The sequence below is a fragment of the Bubalus bubalis genome, chromosome 6, assembly GCF_019923935.1.
Source record: "Bubalus bubalis isolate 160015118507 breed Murrah chromosome 6, NDDB_SH_1, whole genome shotgun sequence".
NCBI lineage: Eukaryota > Metazoa > Chordata > Mammalia > Artiodactyla > Bovidae > Bubalus > Bubalus bubalis.
Window position 1 is genome coordinate 99,220,329 of NC_059162.1, and position 12,578 is coordinate 99,232,906.

Genomic DNA, 12,578 nt, shown 5'->3' on the forward strand with positions numbered 1-12,578 from the left:
GTCATAACTTTCCTTCCGAGCATGCAGAAGCGCTCGGTAAATATAATTATACCTGCTCCTTGCCCGGTCTCCTGCTTCCAGGCGCTTCCCAGGACTCCTGACCTCCAGTCCGAAAAGGTAGCGTCCGAAAACGCCAAGCCCCGCCCCCTACCCCAGCAATCGCCCCGCCCCTCTTCCAGCACGCCTGCGCAGTTTACTTAGTACGTCCCCACCCTTTCCAGCGCGTAGCCAACAGGGCGCAGGCGCAGCTCCGCCCCTCACGCCTGTCTTGGGTCGGGCCCGCCCCTCGGGGCTAGTACTGCCGCTTCCGCGTTCTCGGGGGAGCGTTTTGTAGGTGGAGCGCGAGTGACCTATTCCGCCAAGAGTCAGCTGAGGTAAAGCCCAGACAGCGAGATATCTCTGCGAGTAAAATGGGGTGCCCACGGGGGAGGGAGGGGCGGCCCGTGAATGAGTCCTGTTCCTGGGAAGGAGCTGTCAAGGCTTTCGGAACGGCCCGAGGTCACGACCAGATTCTCTTCTGTTGCCGGCCGGCTGGGCAGGCGGGGGCGGACAGCTGAAGGAGCAGCTTCATTAAGACTCTCCTTGAGGCTCCGTCCGGAACGAGCTCTGGGCGCATCGTGTGTCTCCAATCCAGGCTCAGCCGGCGCCTGGGTTCGGGGCTTGGCTTGTGACAGGTGTCCGACGTCGGAGTTTAGCCAGGGGCGGGTTTGAGACTCGGTACGTATCAGGCTGTATGGCTGGGCCCGAGGCTCAGGCAGTCCAACGTCATGAATAGTTTTTCATGTGAGGAATGTTTCATTATCTGTGCACTCCATTATTTTAAAGTGAACTGTTTTCACTTAAAAGTTCCTGACGTGTGTGGGTCGCTGTCCTGTGAGGAGAGAGAATAGTGTGAGATACAATGTCTCCTTAGGGAGTTTCCAGGCTACCTTGTCAGATGGTCAGTGGCAGATCAGAGGCCAGCGTGGGTGACAGGATTGAAATGTTGGAAATGCTCGAGTTTGGGTCAGGCAGTCCTGGGTTCAGATCTCACCTCTGCCACCTAACTAGCTGTGTGCCTTCACCACGCTGGCCTTTGATCTGCCATTGACCATCTGACAGGTAGCCTGGAAACTAACTCCCTAAGGAGACAGACTGTATCTGCCACTTGGTAGCTGTGCAAGTTGTTTTCCCACCCAGAGCTTTAGCTTCTCTTCTATTAAAAAGGAACAGGAGGGTCATTGTGAAGGCGAGTTGCAGTCCCCTAATGTGGCACCTGTCATGAATTGGGTGCTGAATATTTGGTACGTGAAATGAGTGTGATTTCTAGGAATTAGGTCGTTTTGGACGTTAGAAAGGCCTTGGGGGAAGAGTTAAGGTGACCTAGGTTTTGAAGCCTCAGTGGGGTTTACAGGTGGAGCCAACTTTACAGGTTGGGTCAGTGCTTTTTGACCAGTCCTCATATGCCCAGCACTGTGCTGGACAATTCATGTCTGTTATTTCACTGGATCTTCAGCCATTGACCCAAGTGCTTTCAGCCTCACTATCCTTAGCTTCAGCCCCTGTAAAGAAGGCTTGGCTGGAAGTAATGTAAAGAGGGTTGGTGTTTTGTTTTGTTTTTTAATGTGGAGCTGGGGCAGCTGGAGACTTTGGTGATCTCTCCCCAACTTCTCCCACATCGGCTCTTCCTTTTCTGTGATCCATAGTGCTACTTGAGTTCTTGACTTTGGGAGGCCTATTATGCTGGCAGATTTTGATGGTTATAGGGCCTAGCAAGGGAGCACCTCTTAAACTTGGATTGCATGAAGCTGAACCTGAGAAGTAAGTTCTTTGAACAGGAGCTGTTGGGTTCTGGCACAAACTTACGAAGATCCCATAGTAATTTAGTAACTTGGTTCCTTTTTCCTTTTCATGGGTGCCCATGTGATCTTCCTGAGAAATGTTCTCAACATATCTCTGCTCAGAAACCTTGGTTGGCATTGTTGCCTGCCTTATGGAGTTTGGACTCCTTGGCCTCATGGAAAAGCCCCTCCATAATCTGTTCCCAAATCACTCTCCTGCCCTGTTTCTCTTTGTTCTCTCAAACCTGCACCCTATGGCCCAGGCAAAATAAACTTTTTTCTTTTAAATTTCCCTCAAGTACTCCCTTGCATGTTCCTTTATTCACTCTTCCTAGAGTCCCCACCTTCATCTTTCAAGGCCTGTGTCTCCTGTAACCTGTCATTGAAGCTTCTCTGATTCCCACTACTGGATTAGTTGCCCCCTTCCCATCTTCTGTAGCAGAAACTACACCTTGAATATAGCTCTGATTACAGTATACCTTGGGATAAGTCCCCCAGGATGTGCTCTGAGTACATTGGTGGAAAGGGACCATGTCTGTTTCATCCCTCCTCTGCCTGGCACATAGTAGGCCTCTGCAGTGTGTGCAGTCAGATGACTCAGTGACATTTTTATATATTCGCTTTGGTCTTTGTTTTATGAGCTTTCAGGTTCAGAGTGGGCCTTTGTGTTCTTCCTTCTTTTTGTGCCTAAGGAGAGTCCTAGTTTAGATTGATGGTGCCCTAATTATAGGCATCAAAGGTAAGAAAGTGCAGGAATCCTGCACAAGGCAGAATCCGTCATTGCTACTGTTGTTTTCAGCCTCTTGCCTTGCCTTTGCTGTGAATTCTGTTGGCAAGGAGGTGATGTTCTGTTCAGGAACCTGCACTGAATGTGTTATAGTTCACACAGGGGAAGGTGCACAGGTGGTTTACCAATCAATTGTTCTGACCTTGCCATGGCCCCTCTCCTCTGGGAACCAGCAGCTACCATTTTTCCTTGCCAGCAGCTTCACCATCTGTAACAGGAAGGCTCTTTGGTGATTGTAGAGAAATATACCTCATTGAAGGTATAGGGAGCTTGGGCAACATCTGGTTCTTCTTCGATTTTACAGATGGGAAGAGGCCCAGACAGGGGAAGGGACAAGACTGGACAAGACATGAGTCAGTGGTAGAGATAATATGAAAAGTGAAAGATTCTGACTCTGTTTTCTTCCAGTCTGCTACTTTATAAGAAAATATTGAACATTTATTGAGTACTTATTATGTGGCATATACTGTTTTAAGTGCTTTACATGTGACATGTCAAAACTATGTATTCTATAGACTTGGAAACAGAGGCAGCTAGAAATCATCCAGATCTACTTTTGGGTTCTACATGTTTGCTTTATGGGCTTCCCTGATAGCTCAATTGGTAAAGAATCTGCCTACAATGGAGGAGACCCTGGTTCGATTCCTGGGGCAGGAAGATCCGCTGGAGAAGGCATAGGCTACCCACTCCAGTATTCTTGGGCTTCCCTTGTGGCTCAGCTGGTAAAGAATCTGCCCACAATGTGGGAGACCTGGGTTCAATCCCTGGGTTGAGAAGATCCCCTGGAGAAGGGAAAGGCTACCCACTCCAGTATTCTGGCCTGGAATACTGTTTGCTTTTTAATATGGTTTCAGTGGCTGTCGTTCTAACCGGTGGGGTAGAACAGTTCTTCAGGGTCACCTACCTCCATGAGGGAGTGATGTCCTCCCAGCCATGTCTTCCTATATCCTGAAGAAATGTCTTTAGACAAGTCCAGAGTGTGTTGAAAGAGTGGGTGATAGAATGAAGCAAACTGCATGAGTTTTGGTGGCTCTTAGTTTAGGAATATCACTATACTTTAAAAATTGTGTGTTAAACAAGTCAGGCAGTGAAAGCAGAATTTTAGAAATTCAGTCCAGGAGCTTTCTGTAGAGTTTCTCAGTCAGTGATTCAGTTCAGTTCAGTCGCTCAGTCATGTCCGACTCTTTGCAACCCCATGGACTGCAGCATGCCAGGCCTCCCTGTCCCATCACCGACTCCCGGAGTTTACTCAAACTCATGTCCATTGAGTCGGTGATGTCATCCAACCATCTCATCCTCTGTTGTCCCCTTCTCTTTCTGCCTTCAGTTTTTCCCAGCATCAGGGTCTTCTCAAACGAGTCAATTCTTCGCATTAGGTGACCAAAGTATTAGAGTTCAGCTTCAGCATCAGTCCTTCCAATGAACACCCAGGACTGATCTCCTTTAGGATGGACTGGTTGGATCTCCTTGCAGTCCAAGGGACTCTCAAGAGTCTTCTCCAATACCACAGTTCAAAAGCATCAATTCTTCGGCGCTCAGCTTTCTCTGTAGTCCAGCTCTTACATCCATACATGACTACTGGAAAAACCATGGTGGCAAGATTCAATTTAAAAACATTTTGATATTTGGCAAAACTAATACAATTATGTAAAATTTTAACATAAAATAAAATTTAAAAAAAAAACAAAACAAAAACACATATTGAGCTCTTTCTACATACAGGACCCTGGTATTGAGAAATATACACAGAAGAGAGCAACATATTTCCTGCTCTCCTATAAGTAATTGTCTTTTCAGAGCCTTCTCCCTCCAGTGTAGTTGGCAAGACTGATAAGTACATAAATAACTGAAATCAGGTTGACTCTAGTAAATCTAATAAAGAATGTAAACAAAGTAGGAGAAATCAATCCCAACATGACCAAAGGGGATTCAGCAAGGATTCCTGAAGGTTGGAAAATTTATGCTAGGCCTTGAAGGAAGTTCATTCCAGTGAGAAGGAACAGCCTGGGCAGTGGTCTAGAGGTGGGGGTGAGGTAGAGGGAGAGGAATGGATTTGGTGAGAAAGGGAAATAAACTGAAATGATGAATTGTGGCCATAATGTATAGAGGTGTGAAGAGAAGAACACTGACGTTTATCTAGTCTCTACTCTGCTTTGTGGCTGAGTATATTAGATGTATTACACACAATAATTTATTTAATCCTCAGAATCCTATATAACATGGGGATATTTAACCCCAATTTAAAGATGAAGAAACTGGACCTCAGAAAGATTAGAGTGATTTGCCCAAAGTCAGGTAGCTCATAAGTGACAGAGCTTGGTTCAAACCTGTTAGTGTTGGATTCAGAGACCTGTGTTCTTTTCACTATACTGCAAGACTTCAAATGCCGAGACTGGGGCTCTTTATTCTGTCTTCAGAAAGGAGGTAAAGAAAGTTGGAGAATGGGAACATTTTGTTTTAGCACACGAGCTCTTTAGTTGTGGCATGCAGGATCTACTTCCCTGACCAGGAATGGAACCAGGACCCCGTGCATTGGGAGCATGGAGTCTTAGCCATTGGACCACCAGGAAAGTCCCAACAGTAATACTATTGATAATTATTATTGATATCCAATTAGGTATTGGTTTTATAGAAGGTATATTTTTATGACCATTTCCCTACTGTCTTACTCTGATATCATTGCCTTCTCTTTCTTTCCATTGTCCCATCAAGAAAATTTGAAACATAGTCATACCTCATTTTATTGCACTTTGAAAATATTGTATTTCTTACATATTAAAGGTTTGTGGCAACTATGTATTGTCAGATGATGGTTAACATTTTTTAGCAATAAGTGTATTTTATTATTTTTAATTAATTTTAATATTAAATTGATTTAATGTAATGATTAATTTTAATTAAGGTATGTACATTGTTTTTTTTAAGACATAATGCTATTGCATACTAAATAGACTACCATATAGTATAGATATAACTTTTTCATGCACCAAAAAACCAAAGAATTTATGTGATTTGATTTATTGTAGTGATCTGGAACCAAACATGCAATATCTCTGAGGTATGCCTGTACTAGATTGTTCCATCACAGGACTGCAAAGGATGATATGACAAAAAGTGCCAGTAGGAAAAGGGTCAATTAAAAGTCAGTGGCTAAAAAAAAAGAGTCAGTGACTCATTAGAAAAGTCTTACCTAACTTTTGTTTCACCCACCTGGTCTCCACAGCAAATAGGAACAGAGCTGCATGTTTATTTCCTTTTGCACAGCCTTTAACAAAAGTGCCTACCAGGAATTCCCTGGCAGTCCAGAAGACTCTGTGTTCTCACTGCTGAGGACCAGGGTTCAATCCCTGGTCAGATTACTAAAATCCCACAAATTGCGTAGCATAGCCCAGAAAAATAGTACTCAGCCAAACCCCTTCAATTCACTTGCCAAAAAGTACAGTAACAGTGTCTTTTGAAAAGTGCTGCCTGATTTGGTTCTTCTTTCTCTCCAATTTAAGCCCCTCTAGCCTGAACTTAAGCTGTTTTTTTCTTTTTCCACTTTCCATGAATATGGAAAAATTCCCTTTGATTATAAGGGAGGATGAGATCAAGATTTTCTCATGAGAACCTTTTGTAGACTTAAAACCAGAATCAAATTGGGCCTCATCTTCTCTTCTGGAGGCTAAACAGCCATGTTTTCTTTTAGTTCAGTATTAAAACATATTTTCTGTTGCTTGGATCACATCGGTCATGCTTTTCTTTCTCTTAGGTCTTTCTCCTTCTCAACAATAACCCAGACTGTGCTTAGTCTGCTAATAGGAGTCCAACTAAAGCAGTTTAAGGGCAGAATAACTTCAGGTGTTTTCATTCATTCATTAACATTTATTGAATGTTTGCCCCATGTCAGGCACTGTGCTAGGGGTAGGGGACCCAGAGGTGAATCAGACAGTCTGCCCTGCAGCTAGCTCACAGTCTAGGGGGAGATGTGCAATAAAATGCTACAGGTACTGTGACTGAGTTATGCACAAGTGTGGGAAGTTGGAAACTGTTCAGTGAAGTTAGGTAGAAACTATCCATTTTGCCTGGGCTATAGGTGAGGACTTCTGTAGATGAGTGGTAAGATATAATGCCGGAGGGGTGGGCTAGGGCAAGATTGTGGAGGCCCTGAGTGACAGCATGGGAGCTTGGTCATTCCAGAGGCAGTAGATACCCATTAGAAGTGTCGGAACAGGAAAGTGCCAGGCTGAAATCTGGCTTTTCGGATCAAGGACAAAGATACTGCAAGCTGTATCTGTCTTATCTGCACCCCGACTGATGTTTTATGGGGGGAAATGTCTTATTTGTGTACTTGGTTTTTTTTCTCTAAAGCTTCTATAGAGTTTTTGAACTCTGAAAAAAATTCATTCCCTGTACAGCAGAAAATTCGTGAATAATTGAGAGAGACTTGGGTGCTTGACCTGTGTAAGATCCGGTGGCAGACCAGTCTGTGAGATTTGGCCCGGTCACATTTCACCCTTTCCCGCCCTTCCCACCAGGAAGAGGTGTGGGAATGAGGAGAGGGTTCCAGGGCTCTTCTGGATATTTCATATGGAATGCTAGGAAGATTCAGGTAGTGTGAGAGTCAGAAGTTATTTCTGAGGAGGAAAAGAGGCCCACTGGAATTTGGAATGGTATCAGGAGGAATCGGGGCCAACCAGGCACTCAGAATCCTGGGTCACGTGTCTGAAAACCTCCAAATTCTGTCTCTGCCTTTGTACTCTGCTCTCAGTTTGTTCTCTCTGCTGCCCAGTTGTGGTTTACAAAGTGGCTGGATTGCTTTCCAGAGTCACAGCTGATTTGAGGAAGCTATATCCCAAGCTAGAGTAACAATTACTATTTATTGAGTGCATACTATAAGCCAGGCATTGTGCCATGAACTTGATACAGATTAGCTCATTCTCACAAAATCCCTGTCACGTAGATGTTATTGCTCCCTTTTGATAGATGATGACAGTGAAACACAAGAGAGGTTAAATATTATGTCCAGGGTTACCTCATTATTACACGATAAGGCTAGACTCTGAATCTAAGCCTTAATGACTCAAAAGCCCACTCACTTTCTCTCTCCCCAGCCCTGGAGTGGCTCCAAACAGAGTAACATGAAAGTCCATAAAGGAATTGTGAAGACTGTTTTTACTTAGTTCTACTAGAGGTGGAAATGAACAGAAATGTGTGTGTGTGTGTGTGTGTGTGTAGAAGGATGGAGTTGGTGAGGAAAGGAAACCTGGATTGGCAAACTATGGCCTACAGTCCATATCTGGCTCACCACTTGTTTTTGTCTGGACTGCAAGCCATTTACATTTTTAAATGGCTGGGGGAAAGTTCAAGAGAAAATTAATATTTTGTGACACAAAAATCATATAAAATTAAAACTTCAGCATCCATAAATAAAGTCTTACTGAAATATAGCCGCACTCACTCATTTTCATATCATCTCTGGCTGCTTTTGCTCTGCAAAGGCAAAATTGAGTAGTTGTTATGACAAAGGCCATGTGACACACAAAGTATAAAATACTGACTCTGGCCCTTTACAGAGAACAATTGCCAACCCCTACTATAGGCAACAAGAAGGGGCCAAGAGATTCAAACCTATGGCAAGTCTGAAAGCAAAGGGTTAAAAGTCAAGGGTGTTCGCGGTTGTCCCTGGAAGCATTGTGGCCACAGGGAGAGGGAACATAACCTGAGCTTTCGTGGACCTTGGAAATAGTTTCCTTGGGCCACAGAGATTTGTTTGGGAATAAAATGCACAATAGGAAGGATTATTCTGTGTGTTAATGTTCTCTTCTGAACAATAAAGAAATATTTTATGGATGAAATAATTCATTCAGATATTAACTGGAGCCCCTTTTTGTGCCATATACTACATTAGATGCTGGAAATACAAAGATGAAAAAGATACGTCCTTGCCTTTGAGGAGCTTACAGCCTCATGGGAGAGCCACGTGTGCATTAGGGGAGCCAACTCTAAGTATTACAATAGTAGATGTGCTTTCAATTCAATGTTGGATGAAGTAGAAAAAAAGTCAGGGACTATTCCTGTAATTTGTGGGACTGCTCTCAGTAATTTATAATGGGCCTGGAAGGATGAATGGGTGTTATTTTTCAAGGAACTACATACCAGGCTGAAGGAGAGCCTGACCGTAGTAATAGTTGGAGCTTATGAGGCTGGAAGAGAAAGCAACATTAGAAATGATTTAAAGGTTCTGTGGCTGAGTGACTGGCAGGGTGATAATGTGATAGAGAAAAAGGGAAAGGAGGAAGGAGGTGGTAGCTGGGGGTTAGGGACAAGTCCAGTTTGGGACATGTGATTTGAGGTAATGATGAAACACATCCGGCTTCCAGTTAGGAAAACACTTTAGAAATGTTAGCACGAGGGCCTAGAATTTGGATTTAAACTACATTTTCAGAGCTTTTCTGTTGGGAAAAGGGGAAGTACATACTCATTGCATAGAGAAATTGACAAATCAACCTTGGCAGCTGATAAGTGGAACCATGAGATTAAAAATAGCAGTGGACATTTGGAAAATGAAGTCATCAGATGGAAAATCAGCAATAGTTAGGCATTTGGCAGAAAACCTTGTTCCTGTTCGTGCCACCTGCTGTTCTCAGCATCTACTTTTCCTTTCTGACTCTTGCCTTCCCACTGTGAGTCTTAGACCTGACCACTGGGAGATGGACCCAGAGTTCATTCATCTCTAAATAAGTGGACAACAGAGCAGTGACAGCCTTTACCTTCTGCGCGAGGCTCTTCAGGGAACAGACGTGTCCATATCTGTTATCTGGGTCCAATTACTTCTTTCTGGGTCTGGAATGCCACAGTGGAAGCATAATTTGAAAACTTAAACCAGACATTTGTTAAGTCAAAGCTTTGTGTCAGCATTTTAAATGCTCCAGTGCCTGATTTTAAAGACTGGGGAAATCTGATTGCCTTGTGATTACCTACTTACTGGTATAACACAGATTTAGGGAATACAGGTTGATCTTTATCTTCTCTGGTCATTAAGTCAGTATTTTTACATCCTTTCCGTTTCTGCTTTCTGAAGATTTTCATGCCAGATGTGATGAAGCAGAGGCTGATGGAGAACTGAATAATGTCTGCTGTGCACAGAGGCCATTGAAACCTTTCCTGTAGCTGGAAAACAGCAGCCCCTGACAGAAGCATTATTGCATTTGAAGTTTCAAGTTTACAGAGGATTCGCTTCGCAGAGTTGGGCTGACCTATAGGTAAGATTGGATGCCCATTTTACATAACTTTAGAAAAAAGTTTGTTACCTTTTGGCCACACCGGATGGTTCATTGGATCTTAGTTCCCCAACCAATGATCGAACCTGTATCCCTTGCATTGGAAACTCAGTCTTAACCACTGGGCCTCCAGGGAAGTCCCTACTTAACGCTTTAGATTGCGTCAGGTTGAAATTACAGATTTCCCGTCTATCTGAAAGTAGAACCTTCTGGTGAAACCTTTCTTAAGCCGAAATGGTGTAAAGCAATTATGTTAGGCCACATCTTCCTAATGGATGCACAAAATAAATGGAGATCAAGCAAAGATGCTCACAGAGAGAGTTCCAAGCTCCATCAGCTAGATGCTGAGTGTCGTTCCTAGGGAAGGAATTCAGTGGTGCCACTCTCACTGCTCACGGTGCATGCTGCCACTATAACATTCAAGATGTGCTGAACTCCATTTTCACTTTTCATCCTTTCTCATAAAAAGGAAAACCCTCTTAGTATTTCTTGAAAATGTATACATACTAACAAAGGTCTTTCATAAAAGCAAAGTGGCATAAAGCGAACTTTTCCATAAGCAGTGTAGATCTGTATCTGATATTGCCAGAGGAAGCAGTAAGTCAGAGACTTCAGTGTTCGGTTGGGCAACTGGGATTAGCTGGGCTCCTTGGCACGCCTAAGACAGTTACTAAGCAGGGAGAAGCACAAGAAGAAAATGGCAGAGAGGGTCATAAGGAAAACCATGCAGTAAATAAAACATTTATTCCCTAAAGGTAAAACAACTGTATCATAACAAAACGAAATCAAATACGACAGAACTATAAAAAATAAAATTCTGAACCCACTTAATTTCATTCTCCCCAAGTAACTGCTGTTAATAATGTCTTGAAATGTATCTTTTCAGGTTTTTAAAATAACCCTATTTTAAAATATCTGAGGACTTTTTTTAACGTATCTGAGGACTTTTTGAAGGCTTCTGTATGACATGCTGACCTGAGGTCTCATTATGCCTCACAGTTATAACAGTGCCTCATTTGCTGATTGGTTTAGCTGTGGGCTAGGTGAGACTGGCTTTAGCCTGACCTGTGAGTTTTCCTACTTTGCTGCTATGTCACCCTCCTTTGGCTGAAGCTTGCCAGGGACACAGACTTCCCTTGCTTCCCATCCCCAACGAGCTGCCCTTGGTGGATTCTCCCCTTCTTTGATGGTACTGCTGTTCTTACATTACCTGACTTTGATTAGGTTACATATATTGAGGTAACCCTCTGTGCCTGATTCCATACAAGGCAGTGGGGACGGAGAGAAATTAGGCCCCATGCCTTCCTTTGAGGAGGGTAGTGGTCTTTGACTCCTCCTCCATCTCCAGTCACTGGGCAGGATCAGGACCAGCTTTGCCTCTGTGGCTTCATTCCCTCTCCCCATAACACCCCTCACCTCTTTTTCTTCCTTTCTGTACCCACCTCAGCTACACTCCTTCCCTGCTTTCCTCTGGGTTGCCACAGCCACACTCTGCCCTCCAGTCCCCCTCCAGCCTACAGTTTGTTCTGCCATCACAGCCAGTTTGATGGCCCTAAAGCAGTGGTCCCCAACCTTTTGGGCACCAGGGACTGATTTCTTGGGAGATAGTTTTTCCGTGGACGGGGGGTTGGGGGTGGTTTAGCGATGATTCAGGTGCATTACACATCTGCTGTGCACTTCATTTCTAATCTAATGCTGCCACTGACCTAACAGAAGGCCTGGAGCCTGGGGACCCCTGCCCTAAAGCACAGCTCCAGGGGTGGCCAATCCCTCCCCATTGCCTAGAACAGTGGTTCACAAATGTGCTCTGCAGACCCTGGGGAGCCTTGGAAACCTTTGAGGGTATCTACAAGGTCAAAGCTGTTTTCATAATAGTGCCAAGATGCTGTTTGTTGTTGCAGAGCAACAACAGGCAAACTGCTGGTGCCTTAGCACAAACCCTGGCAGTGGCACTGAACTGTACTCGCAGTCATTGTATTCTTTACCACTACACACTTAGAGTTGGTTTTTTTTTAATACCATGTTCACTTAAATCTGTCCTTGATGAGGCAATAGAAATCATTAATTTTACTGAATCTCCTTGAGTACACAACTTTTTAATATTCCATGTGACACAGTGAAAATGTTCAAAGCACTCCTGCTCTATATCAAAGCACAGCACTTGTATTGAGGAAAAGCACTTGTGAGATTGTTTGTGAATTGCAAGCTGAACTAGCCATTCTTCATTTTTCCTTGAAAGAATAAATGACTAAAGGTTGGTGAGGCTGGAAAGTAGATGGGCACCAGATGTTGAAGGGCCCTGTGGGCTGTATTAATAAGTTTGGGTGAGCTGACTTCGGCTCTTTATACTGTCCTGCTCACACAAATCCAGTCCTTTACTGCTGCTTGCTATTTTTTTTTTAAACTGAGGCATAATCAACATACAACATTTTATTAGTTTCAGATGTACAACATAATGATTTGATATTTGTGAAACAACCGCCACAGTAAGTCTCATTAACATCTATCACTGTACACAGTTACAGAACGTTTATGTGTGATGAGAATTTTAAATGCCTACTCTTAGCAACTTTCAAATAGACCATACAGTATTATTAAGTGTAGTTGTCCTGTGTTAGACGTCTGTTAGTCGCTCAGTCATGTCTGACTCTTTGTGACCCCATGTACTGTAGCCTGCCAGGCTCCTCTGTCCATGGAATTCTCCAGGCA

General features: G+C 43.7%; 1 protein-coding gene across 6 annotated transcripts in view; it reads left to right on the forward strand.

Annotated features, from left to right (window-relative positions):
• The first annotated feature begins 216 nt into the window (after positions 1-216).
• MKNK1 (MAPK interacting serine/threonine kinase 1) overlaps positions 217-12,578 on the forward strand; it is a 43,893-nt gene continuing 31,531 nt past the window's right edge. For 4 of the 6 annotated variants that reach the window (XM_006052520.4, XM_006052519.4, XM_006052521.4 and 1 more), the window contains exons 1-2: positions 217-374; positions 9,671-9,851. The gene's annotated coding sequence lies outside the window, so the exon portion shown is untranslated. Of the gene's footprint in view, positions 375-408; positions 718-9,670; positions 9,852-12,578 lie in introns of those variants that run through there. The other 2 variants (XM_025288806.3, XM_006052522.4) reach the window with 2 other exon arrangements.